This window comes from Zalophus californianus, chromosome 9, assembly GCF_009762305.2.
Source record: "Zalophus californianus isolate mZalCal1 chromosome 9, mZalCal1.pri.v2, whole genome shotgun sequence".
Lineage (NCBI taxonomy): Eukaryota > Metazoa > Chordata > Mammalia > Carnivora > Otariidae > Zalophus > Zalophus californianus.
This window is the reverse complement of record NC_045603.1, coordinates 20710371-20724016: the sequence shown is the minus strand read 5'-3', so window position 1 is coordinate 20724016 and position 13646 is coordinate 20710371. Positions and strand designations below refer to the sequence as shown.

The 13646-nt window shown below is 39.5% G+C and overlaps 1 protein-coding gene across 7 annotated transcripts in view; it reads left to right on the top strand.

Moving 5' to 3' along the window:
- ANO4 (anoctamin 4) overlaps window positions 1-13646 on the top strand; it is a 452569-nt gene that overhangs the window by 316527 nt on the left and 122396 nt on the right. The window lies entirely within an intron of this gene.

The following is a 13646-nucleotide window of genomic DNA, read 5'->3' as shown; positions in this document are numbered from 1 at the left end:
CCTCTCAAAAGGCAAATAAATAAGTTTGGCCCAGCCTTGCTCTCAGCCAGACTTCCAGAATTCCTGGCTCTCCCCACTCCAGCCATAGAGACGGCCTCAGTAAAATGGACTTCCCCAAGGGGAGGAAGAGGGTAACAGATTTTTTGAAAAAAAAAAAAAAAAAATAGGTTGTTAACTTTGAGAAAAAAGTAAACCAAATGGCAGGCATCAGGTTGCAGGGAATGTACGGTTGGGGGCATGTTTCAGCACAGAAAATCAGTTAATGTCTTTGGACTTCTAGAAGATGAAAAAGAAAAGAAAAATCAAAGAGTAGATGTTCTGCATCAAAATATATAATATATAATATATAATGTATAATGCAAGGGAAACAACTTTATAAGCCTCTAAAATAGCCAAACTCTGGATCCCCACAAGTCAGATTGATGCCAATCCAGCCACATTATGTGAAAATTTAAAAGGGTTATTGAAAAAGGCATGAAACTCACAGCCTGGCCTCAAAATCCTAGTTATATCCTCTGCAGGGAATAAGAAATGCAAAGGGTTTCATGTTAACTCAAAGATCAAGACCTATGGGTGTTTTTTAAGAGAAAAAGACAGATGAAAGCTGACATGTTCCTGCTCTTAACTTAAACCTTTGCTATGCCCGTGTCGTTTATCTTGTAGTTTCTTAGGCAAGTGATTGTATGTTTTAAATTCTTCTGGAGTAGAGTCTGATTTACATACAGAATTTTCCCTTTGCTTCTCAACTGCCTGAGAATACCTAGCACAGTGCAGGAGCATCTCGTAATTTTCAGATGGTTAGATACATGAATGGATAAATAGGTGGCTAGAAGCATCAATGAAATATAGGGTATGTGCCTGGGGTTTTGCTTTACTTCAAATGGATGTAGGTAAATAGAAGAGGAAGGTTTCCCACTACTCATCTTCACGCTAGTTACATTTCCTGATGTTCTTTCTTGCTTTAGAACAAATTTTTTAGCAGGCTTCTCAAAGTCAGAAGCACCTGGGTACCCAGCAGGTTCTCTAGGGAATAGAATCAAGATTCGTATCTTTATAAGTATTTTAAAATATATAATAAATGAGAGATGATAGCCTGTGGGATCACAGAGGTACTCAGCCACCTCTATCACAAATTTGAGAGGCCTTTTTTGGTATGTTGGGCATTGGTTCACTGAATAATTCATTCAGCAGTCTCTGATTTGATGTCTTCTTCTTGCCAGGCACTGTCTGGGGGCAGAGGATATAAAGATAAATAATACACAGTCTTTACCCCAGCCTAATAAAGACAGAAAGACCATTTTAAATAATGGTGCACAATATAATGGGTGCTACTTAAAAGAAAGAGGGCTCCATACTGCAGATTTTGAGGGAGGTTCTAAAAAATAAGAATTGAACACACACAAAAATGCTTGAGATGAGTCTTGAAGGATAACACTTGTCCAGGTAGGTAGTAGGGGGAAGAGATCTCAAGAAAGAATTTGTGTATAAAGTATATGAGCACGGGGCACCTGGATGGCTCAGTTGGCTAAGTGTCCCACTCTTGATTTTGGCTCAGGTCATGATCTCAGAGTCGTGAGATCAAGTCCTGCATCAAGCTCCCCACTGGGCTTGGAGCCTGCTTGAGATTCTCTCTCTCTTTCTCCCTCTCCACCCTCTCTCTCTCTCTCTCTCTCAAAAAAAAAGGAAAAAAAAGTATACGGGCATGAAACAGAATGGAGTGTCTGAAGAACTACAAGTAGTTTTTTTGTGAATGGGCACAGGGTGTGAGAAAACCTGGCATTATTGTTTGAAAAAGGAGTGATCAATGGAAGATGAGCTTTTCAGACAGGAGAACCAAGGAGGAAAAAGCAGAGGAATAGCTGGAAGGAAGGAAACCTAAGAATCAGGCCTCAGTGGGATCAAGAGGGTCGTTTAGGCAGTTCCATCATGCAGTTGGGTGATGAAAAATTAAACGGGGCTTGAACATCATGGGCAGTGGGGATTTCTTTCTCTTTGAAAATTGTCATGCCGCATGGACAACATCCCTTAAATGAATGTGTAGAAGTAAGACTTGAGGAGTGCTGGCTGTCCAGTTGGAAATGATTGGTATAATAAAAAAAAAAAAAAAATTCCCTAAAGATGGATGCTTCCTTAAGGTGACACTAATAGGTTTAAAGTAATCAGAAGTAACTTGTTAATGCACTCTAGGGCTTAATAATATGATTTCCTGGTTGTCCAAATGCAGTCCAAAATCCCATGTGACTTCTTGGTTTTGCAGAATATTTGATATTGTGTTTGTCTAGGAATAAAAGAGAATAATAGATTGTGTGTGTGTGTGTGTGTGTGTGTGTGTGTGTGTACATGAATGTAGTGGAAAAAGCGAAAATTAGGAGTTTAATAAATAATGATCAAAATGGAAAAGAAGTCTTAAAAATACTTTGTGCTCAGGATAAAGCCCAGAGTCCTAAGCTGGCTCACTAGCTCCTGCTTCCATTCCCTGTTGAGCACTTCATCCATAATGAACTGCTTTGACCTTCTTAACTCACAGAGCCCATTTGTCTCCTGTTGCATAGGGTCTTCCCTCTGCCTGGAGTACTCTTTCCCTTAGACTCCCTTCTTTCAGGTTTCATCAGAGGTGGTTCCTTCAGAAAACCTCCCAAGATTTCCAACTTTAGTTGTGCTTTTCAAAAACAACATTATGTATGCACTTGGGAGAATGGGTTGGAGGTGGGCAAGGATGGAACCAGGGAGATTGGTTATATTACTTCTAGGTTTTAGAAATAAATTCTGGGTGAGGTGCATTCTTCTATATCTTGATAATACTTACTTTTTTCTATCATAGCTCTTGATATAGAACCATATAGACAGTAAAGTTCTTGAAAGGCTATGTCTATGTCATCATTTTTGAATCTCATAGTTGGTGCTTAATAATGATTTGTTAAATGATAAATGAATAGATAAAAATGAAAATAGAATAATCATGTGAAGAAGGAATATAGATGGTGTGAAGTTAGCTCACTGCACACTCCTCTCAGACCAAATTCAGCCCATTCTCTCCTCCAGTGTGGTCCACTTCCATTGTCCCTGGTCTAGTAAATGGCACTAATATTTGTGCAGTTGTTGAAACCAGAGTCAGGAAGCTCTTCTAGACCTCTCCTTCACCTCCACTTTCTGCATTCACTACATCGCCAAAGTCTGATGATTTTACAAGTTAAGTCTCTGTCATCTAACAGCTTCTCTCAATGTCCGCCATCATTATCTCACTTCTGAAACCTAGAAGTAATGTAACCGATCTCCCTGGTTCTATCCTTGCCCACCTCCAACCCATTCTCCCAAGTGCATACAGAATGATGTTTTTGAAATGCATTTCTAATCGTGCCACTTAATCCTGTTTAAAAACCTTAGAATAAATACCAAAATTATTGAGATGACCTCCAAGGCCTTAGATCAACTCCTCTCCAACCTTATCTGTCTTCACTGTGTTCCGCCCTCCCTTCTTATGATCCAGACACATACATACAGCCGCTCTCAGTTCTTTGGATGCACTCTCCCTTAGGGAATTTGCACATGGTGTTTTTCTCTCTTGGAATTCTCTTCCCATTTCTTTCCCCTTCCCCTTGTTTACTCTTATTCAATCTTCAAAACCCAGCTCCAGAACTCTTCCCAGGGAAGCCCTCCTCTCCTCCTTCCAAAGACTAGTTCCCCTTGCTATATTCTCTTTAAGTCACATGTTTCCTATGTAACATTTTTTTATTTGAAATTCTGTAACTTTGTAATTATTTGGGTATTATATGATTAATACTTAAACCCTCCAGGTAAACTAAACTCAATGGAGGCATATACCATGTCTGGTTTTGCTCACAATTATATCTCTGATACTTAACACAATGCTCAATATTCGTCTATTAAATGAATGGAGTAAGGATGCGAGTAATAAAGAACATGGGATAATCTAATCATGAATCTGCATACTCTGAACTACATTGTACAAAAGATGAAAGTTGAGAATCAATTAAAAAACAAATAGCCTAGTCTTATATGCAAACAATGAATCATGGAACACTACATCAAAAACTAATGATGTAATGTATGGTGATTAACATAACATAATAAAAAAAATAGCCTAGCATTCTATTTGAACATATATCTGTGTTTGAGAAGCAGTAGAGGTAAATCAGTGAGTATACACGTCTGCAAGTCGCCATAGGATGTTATTGGTCATTTTATATGGTATCACCAAACACCTAGAGATAGGAAAGCTCTTACTAGATGCCAGACACTATTTTAAGAACCTTAATCCTTACAACAACCCTATGAGAGAGGAGGTATTATTGTCACCATTTTGCAGATGAGGAAGATAAAGCACAAAGAGGTTAAGGAATCTGCAGTAGGTCACATAGCTAGGTTAGTCCACCCACTGGAACAACCCCCAAATATCAGTGCTTTAACACTGTAGAAGTTCATTTGTTGTTCACATCATTGTCTAAAGTGGGTTACCATGAATGATCAAGTGCAATGTCTCTGCTCTGCACATTCAGGTACCCAAGCTGCTTCTGTCTAGTAACTGCCATCCCCAAGGTCCCTTGCATCTTGTTGACAGGAAAAGAGAGATGAATAATTTTGTAGGAAGTTTTTATGGGCCAGGCTAAGAAGTGGTGTACAGCACTTAAACCCACATTTCATGGACCAGAATTCAATCATGTAATTACCTCTACTCAAGGGATGCTAACATAACTAGTCTTTCTGTATGCCCAAGAAGGAAAAGGAAGCAGGTTTGCTGAACAACTCAGCAGTCTGTCTCAGTGATGGAGTGGGAATTCAAATTCAGACAGGGAGCCTCCAGATTCCACGGTCTTAAGCATTATAGTCTACTATAGGATTTTTCAACTTTTGTGCTGTTCATGTTTTGGACTGAATAGCTCTGTTGTAGGGAGCCATCCTGTGTGTTATAGGGTGGTTAGTAGATTATTGTCCTCTATCCATTTGATGCTAGCAGCAGCCCCCCTCCCCTGGTTATGAAAATCAGAAATGTTCCAAACATTGCCAGATTTTCCTGGGTGGGGGCGAGGGGATGGCTCAAAATCGCAGCACTCTCTCCACTTGAGAACCATTGCTTTACTGGCTTTTATTACATGACACCCTTCGGGCAGGACCACCCACTCTCTGACATCAATTAAACCCTTGTTGAATCTGATAATTATGACAGACAATTCCATTTAAGATTTCATTTTTTTTCCTTGTCACCTCTTTGCCTGGGAATGTTAGCCTGCTTAAATATCATCACCCTTCATTCTTACAATGCATTTACAGTAATATCCTTGAGGCAGTTAACTTTTTAAGGTTGATACTCAAAAGAAAGGTTTGTGCTGGTAGAGAAAAGAAAATGTAGATAAGATGCGTGCCATTTTTATAGTAGATATATGATACATTCTTTCAAGAGCTAGATAACTGAATTGCCCTTCAGGAAATGTTTGTGTTAGATAAAAGTGGGAAAATGTTTCTCCCTGTAATTTTATTCCTCTTATTGCCATTAGTTTATTTTTATGAAGACCTATGAAAAATGAGGTGAAATTAAATATTGACCATTTCCTAGTAGAAGATTCTGAAATTTGTGTTTTTTGCAGGTGCGTATCTTTAAAAAGTTACTCATTCATGCGCTCGCCCCACACCTGTTGATGTTCTCAGTGCTTGGGAACCAACAGTGAACAAATAGGGCCAAAGTCCGTGTTCTCCTGGAGCTTACCTTGTAGCTGGGGCTAACTGGCAATAAATTATAAACCAGTGGTTCTCAATAGGTGCATGATTTGGCAAGGTCTGGAAACATTTTTGGTGGTCACAGCTGGAAGCTGAGAGTGCTGCTGGTATCTAGGGAATGGAGTGAACAGGCAGTTCCCACAACAAAGAGGTCCCCAGCCTTGGATGTCAGTAGTGTTGAGGTAAACAGTTAAAAAAATCAATTGTAAAGCATGTTAGAATGGGATAAATAGTATGGAAAAAGAGAAAAAGAGGAGTAGGGGTTAAAAATGAAGAACCCTGGCATGGGGACGTGGGTGCAGGTTACATTTTCAAAAAAAAAAATTTCTGTAGGCCTCAGATAGAAGGTGTGATTAGAAAAAGACTTAAAGGAGATAAGAGGAGGGGAACAGAGAGGGGGTTCCATGTACAGGAACAGCCAGAGCACACGCCCTAATCTGTGAGCACATGTGGGTGAAAGTAAGACCTCTGTGGCTGGAATAGAAATGATGAGACTGGCAACAGAGATGAGTTAGAAGGGAAAGAGGGAGGCTGATTATATACAGTCTTGGCTTTTGCAAAGGAAAGTGATAGTCTAACTTAACTATTGAAAATATCCTTCCAACTCCTTTAAGAGCAGACTGTAGGAAGCAAGAGTAGAAGCAGGAACCCGTTAGGAGGCAACTGCAGACAGCCCAGTGAGAGATGATGTATTTATATATGTATATATATTTTTACATTTCTAGCTTTTAAAAGTCTGCAGTAACAATAGATATCACATATAACTTAGTATCAGCCCATTTCCTTACAAAGCTTGGTTGTACACAAAACATTTAACATGTGTCCTCTGCATGTATGAGATAGACATTATTGAAAGACCCGTTGAGATGAAATTTGCTTACATGCCTTTCTCCCCCTGCTAGACTCTGAGCTGCTGAGGGCTAGAAGTTCCTGCCTGGCAGCCAGTGACTCCTAGGGTATGATTATGATCATAAGACTTAACAGAACAGGAAAGGGCACAGCAGAGTTGGAAGTTGACACTGTTGCCACTTTGGGAGGACGGAGCCCGGACTCCAAAGTCTGGTTCTCTCAGCTAAACCCAGAACGTCCGTATGAAAAGTTGAAAACCATAGTCAACTAGTCAGTCAGTTGTGGTCTCCGTGTTCTATTTGAATTTGCCCCTGGCTTGTTGATTTATTTTTGGCCTCAATTTTGCTAATAGACTATCTTCCCTATCCAGTTTTATGGCTATTAAATTCTGTTCTCAGGGTTAATGCCTGACACTTAACTCCTACATCATACATTTTAATGCATATGTCATGTGCATGTGGGATATGTCAAGTGTGTGCATCAAAAGACCACTTGACATGAAATTGGCTTACATGATTTTTACTTCCCTTCTAGACCATGATCTTAGGGAATAACAAAACAACACAGCTCTTTGTGCCCAAGAAAGAACTAACCATGGAAATCTTGGTGCTGGGGGCAGTGAGGGCTGGTAAGGACAGAAGAAAGTTGCTGAAGGGTTGTTGTTGGGAGGTTCTCTGGAACCTCTCTTTGGATTGCCTTCTGAATAAGCCAGCAAACCATGGCAGTGAGGCACGGACGGTAGTAATCAGTCAATTGGCTGTCTAACAGCTGTCTTCAAGTAGTGGTAGTAATAATTGTGCTGATAAAAGGTGGTAGTAGCCACCATTTATCTTTAATTATATTCCAGAGTTGTACCATAGGTGCATTACAACTCTGAGGGTACAGGTGTATGATGAAGGTCAGAGAGACTGAGTGGCTTGCTCATAGTCACTCCAATTAATGGCAGATTAGTGAACAGAAGTGTGTTTTCTCCACAATGCTGATACCTCAGGTTTGTGCCACATAGGGAGAGCCAAAGTACAGTTTACCTTCCAGCTACATTACACTAGCACGATCAGGTGCATGTAAATATACCTGATTACCTTTGGAATTTGTTAAAGCATTTGAAGTGGAGTAAACAAATAAAATGGTAAAATATAAGTAAAAGAGTAGGCATTCAAGTTCAGGGGAAAAAAGGCTTAGATTTGCAGCCCTCAATGGCCTATCTCTCTGTAATGGTTAATAAATGAGCCAGCAAATTGAGCTTTAAGCATAGTGGGTAGAGCAGAGGGAGAAACACAGTAAGTCACATAGTTCTGATTGTCAGAGAGGAAGAAAACCAATCCCTTAGTGAAGCAAAGCTTTTCTTAGTATTTTCCTAGCATTTGCAAGAAATAAAATTCTTGCCCAGGGAAAGGGGGGAGAGCTGTGAATAAAGCAGTGAACAATTTCCTTAGCAACCTCCTTAGAGCAAACATCTTGTAGGACTTTTCCATGGGCTGTTTTTGGTAGGTCCCTCAGCATGGTTCTAGAGAATTAATTGCTTGGGGCTATAATGTTTTGGGGGATTTAGACATCAGCAAAATACTGCAGTGTATCCTAAACTAACCTCATGTAAATCTTTGTTGTTTGAATTACATTCTGCAAGAATTGTAGCTGAGAATTGATTAAAAAGCAAAGAGCCTCATCTTCCATTTCAATATATATTTGTGTTTGAGAAATAATAAAAGCAAACCTGTGGATAGACATCTTTATAAATCATTGTACAATACCATTTGGTCGTTTTACATGGTATCACCCAAACTGGACCTACATGTTGCTTATCAGCCATAATTGTATGGGAGCCTAAGAGTCTGACCCCACAGAAAGCTCTCTTGTTCCAGCCAGCTGTGCGGCCCAAAGCTATCAACATTAGGGTCAGTCATTCATTGGAGCATTGTAGTTCCAGAAGGCCCCTCTCAAAACTCAGATTATTTCAGAGAAAGTAATTCAATACAACAGTAGGGATTTTGATGACTATTAGGCCTGTGAGTAAGGCATTGTCATCCCTATTTTTATAGAGGAGGAAACAGTCACAGAGAGGTTAAATAACTTGCCCAAGGAAACACAGTCGGTAAGTAGTGGGACTTGGATTCTAAGGTAAGGCACTTTGGCTCCAGTCTTATCCTCAAACATTATATATCAGTTCTCTGTGGCTGCTATAAAAAAATCGCCATGAATTTCATGGCTTAACACAACACAAATTGTGTTGTACTGTGGTCCTACAGGTTAGAAGTCTGCCATGGGTCTTGCCAGGCTAAAATCAAGGTGTGACAGGGCTGCATTCTCTTGTAGAGGCTCCAGGGGAGAATCTGTTTCTTTGCCCTCTCCAGCTTCTGAAGGCTGCTGCATTCTTGGCTCTGGGCCCCTCCCTTCATCTGCAAAGCCAGCACCGGTGTTGAGTTCTTTTCACATCACATCATTTCACTCTGACCCTGCTTCTGTCATCCCACCTCCCTCTCTGACTTTTCTTCCTTCCTCTTCCATTTTTAAGGACCTTTGTGATTACACTGGGCCTGCCTGAATGGTCCAGGATAATCTCCCTACCTTGAGGTCAGCTGACAAGTAACCTTAGTTCTATCTGAAATATTAAATCCTTTTTGCCATATAAAATAGTCATAGGTTCTAGGGATTAGGATGTTGACATTATTCTGCCTATAGCACAACTATATAAACTGGCCAATCTGCAAAGCCCCAAGGTCCAGAACAGAAGATAGGTAAGTTTGGGCGGGAGGAAAAGAAAGAAGAGAGGGTTGTAGCAATAGGATTTAGGGACATTAAATGAAATGACTTGTGTAAAATATTTAGTCCAGTACCTGGCCCATAGAAAACACTCAATAACTGATAGATGTGGTGGTGGTGGTGGTTGTGGTGGTGATGGTGGTGGTGATGGTGGTGGTGGTGGTGGTGGTGGTGATGGTGGTGGTGGTGGTGATGATGATGGTGGTGGTGGTGGTGCTGGTGGTGATGGTGGTGGTGGTGGTGGTGGTGATGATGATGGTGGTGGTGGTGATGGTGGTGGTGGTGGTGGTGATGATGATGGTGGTGGTGGTGGTTGTGGTGGTGATGGTGGTGGTGATGGTGGTGGTGGTGGTGGTGCTGGTGGTGGTGGTGCTGGTGGTGATGGTGGTGGTGGTGGTGGTGGTGGTGGTGGTGATGGTGGTGGTGGTGGTGATGGTGGGTGGTGGTGGTGATGGTGGTGGTGGCGGTGGTGGTGATGGTGGGTGGTGGTGGTGGTGGTGGTGATGAAGAAGAACCCACGAGTACAGTGAAATTACTTGGGAGAATCTCTGAAAAGTTGCAGTTAGTGTATAAAGGGCAAGTTTCAGTGACAAAGACTAATTTTTGCAAAGTTAAATATCTGACCTGAACTGGAATAGCATTCCCTGACCTGAACTGGAATAGCATTCCTTTCAATCTAATTGTTATTCAGTGTCGTGGATATGTTATGGACTGAATGTTTATGCCCCCCTCTGATTCATATGTTACATCTAATCCCCACTGTGATAGTATTAGGAAGTGAGACCTTTAGGAGGTGATTATGTCATGATGCTGGAACCCTCATGAAAGGGATTCGTGCCTTAAAAAGAGACCAGAGAGCTAGTTTACTGTCAACTGGGAGAATACAGCGAGAAGTCTGCCACCAGCAGAGGACCCTTACCAGACCTTGACCATACTAGCACCCTGAGCTCAGATTTCCAGTCTCCTGGAAATAAATTTCAGTTGTTGAGAAGCCACCTCCCAGTCTATGGTAATTTTTTATAGCAGCCCAAACTGACTGAAGGCAGGATACACTGCCATTTCACATTTATCAGTAGTATATGTACATTTCTTTTCCAACTCCTGTCAACATGGATGGCTGAAGCTACAGATTCTTCCAGCATGTGCCTTTTTTTGTATTTTCTGTTTGGAGTTTTTCTGGTGTTTTCATCAATCTGAAATCTTTAGAGAGTCCTTTAGGCAAAGAGATACTGATATTGATTTAGATAGGATTAATGTTCTTTTAGTGCCCCCATGACTTACAGCAGGGCTCACAACACATGTTTTATTGCATTCACTTATTTGGCATTAGGATACTCAATATGCAGGTTGTTTTTATTGATCCATAAAGTCAGGGGAAACCTATCTCTGTCCTGGAAAGTTTTATACTGAGTTGAAAATGAAACAAGCCACACAGCCTGAGATTTATGTTTCTGAAAATGATGTGGCTTCTTTTAAGTAGGACATAACTTAATGAGTTTAGTTTAAGAGGCAAAAGATGCACCTAGTCATGTGGGAAAATGCACCTTTGGGTGTCTGGCAACCCTATAGTTAGCTGTGTTTTCGTAGTATCTGTAGGACCAACTATGAGTAAGGCACTTAGAAATTTTTATTTTCCGTTTATCCACCTATAAATAGTTTTTTCATTTATTAACTTATTCATTCAACAATACATTTTTATTGAAACATTAGCATACATGCTAATATTAGTTTCAGGTGTACAACATATTGATTTAACAATTATATTAGTTTCAGGTGTACAACATATTGATTCAGCAATTCTATATTTTACTCAGTTCTCACCATGGTAAATGTAGTCACCATCTGTCACCTTAAAACATTATTACAATACTGTTGACTGTATTCCTCATGTTGTACTTTTCGTCTGTGACTCTTATTTATTTTATAACTGGAAGTTTGTACCTCATAATCCCCTTTAACTATTTCATCCATTCCCCCAACCCTTCCCCTATGGCAACAACCAGTTCATTCTCCATACTTAAAAGTCGGTTTTTGGGGTTGTTTCTTTGTTAATTTGTTTTGTTTTGTAGATTCCACATATAAGAGAAGTCATATGGTATTTGTCTTTCTCTGTCTGACTTATTTCATTTAGCATAATACCCTCTAGGTCCATCCATGTTGTCACAAATGGCAAGGTTTCATTCTTTTTTATGGCTGAGTAATATTTGTGTGTGTGTGTGTGTGTGTGTGTGTGTGTGTGTATCAACTCTTCTTTATTCATCTATGGATGGACACTTGAGTTGCTTCTGTGTCTTGGCTATTATAAATAATGCTGCAATAAACATAGGGGTGCATATATCTTTTTGAATTAGTGTTTTTGTTTTCTTTGGGTAAACATCTAGTAGTGGGATTATTGGATCATATGGTATTTCTATTTTTAATTTTTTGAGGAAACTTCATACTGTTTTTTACATTTTCACCAACAGTGCATGAGGGTTCCTTTTTCTCTATATCCTCTCCAACACTTGTTTATCTTGTCTTTTTGATTCTAGCCATTCTGGCTGGTGTAAGGTGATATTTCATTGTAGTTTTGATTTTCATTTCCCTTATGATGAGTGAGGTTGAGTACTCTTTTATGTGTCTTTTGGCCATTTGTATATCTTCTTTGGAAGAATGTCTGTTTGGGTTCTTTGCCCATTTTAAAATCAGATTAGTTGGGGTTTTTTTGTTTGATTTTGGTTTTGGTTTTTTGTTTGTTTTTTGATGTCAAGTTGTATCAGTTCTTTATATATTTTAAAATATTAACCCTTATTGGATATATCTTCTCCCATTCAGTAGGTTGTCTTTTTATTTTGTTGATGGTTCTTTTGCTGTGCAAAAGCTTTTTGTTTTGGTGTAGTCCCAATAGTTTATTTGTGCACTTGTTTCTCTTGCCCAAGGAGAGAGATCTAGTAAAATGTTGCTAAGGTTGATATCCAAGATATTACTGCCTGTGTTTTCTTCTAGGATTTTTATGGTTTCAGGTGTCACATTTAGGTCTTTAGTCCATTTTGAGTTTATTTTTTTGTATGGTTGAAGAAAGTCTAGTTTCATTCTTTTGTATATAGCTGTCCAGTTTACCCCATATCAGTTATTGAAAAGACTGTCTTTTCCCCATTATATATTCTTGCCTCTTTCATTGTAGATTAATTGACCATGTGAGCGTGGGTTTATTTCTGAATTCTCTGTCCTGTTCCATGGATCTGTGTATCTCTTTCTGTGCCAGTACCATACTGTTTTGATTACTATATCTTTGTAGTACATCTTGAAATCTGGGATTATGATACCCCTTGCTTCATTCTTCTTTCTCAAGATTGCTTTTGATATCCAGGGTCTTTTGTGGTTCCATACAAATTTTAGTATTATTTGTTCTAGTTCTATGAACAATGCTGTTGGTATTTTGATAGGAATTGCATCCAGTCTGTAGATTACTTTGGACATTTTAACAATATTAATTCTTCCAGCCCATCAGCATGGCTCAGACTCCAAGATCATGGAATATCTTTCCATTTGTTGGCGTCATGTTCAATTTCTTTCATCAATTCGTTCAAAAAATACTTTTAATGTATTGTGTGCCAAGTATTATACTGTAGTAGAGAATGTTATTTTGTGGTCCTGTGTATATTTATATATGTGAGCATATTTTTAACTTAAATCTTAAACTTGAGCATATTAAATTTGATTGGAAAGATACTGTTTTACTCACAAAATGGTAGAAAGGCAATTTAAAGCATTTATAGGAAAAGGGAAGTTTTGCCAAAGTTACATATAATAAAATAAGCAAGGGTTAACAAAAAGGGAAGCAAAGGGACTGGTACTGCATTTGTGGATGGATTGCATGTTGAATAATCAACACTGTGCATCACATCATCTGGAACAGTGGTCCAGAGGAACAAGGGAGATGAGTAGGGGAGCTCTGGGCTGCCTGTTCTTCATTCATTGTTTTATTTGCAGTAACCCAGCAACATAATTTCATTATCCTTACTTTATAAAAGGTAGAACCCAGACTCAGAGGGAAGTTAAGTACTTTACCCAGGGCTACACAGTAACAAGCAAACTTTGGGATTAGAACCCAAATCTGCCAAACCCATGCTCTTTCCAAGATACCACAGCTATCATTCATCAAGCACTCACTAGACATCAGGTTGTTCATGAGACTAGTAGTATTGTCATATCCGTTTAGAAATGGAGAAGTGGAACAGAGAGGGTTAGTCACTTATAGGAGTTACAGAGCTGGCAGAAGTGGGAAATCCTCCTGAACAAACAGATTCCACGCGCTCACTCTT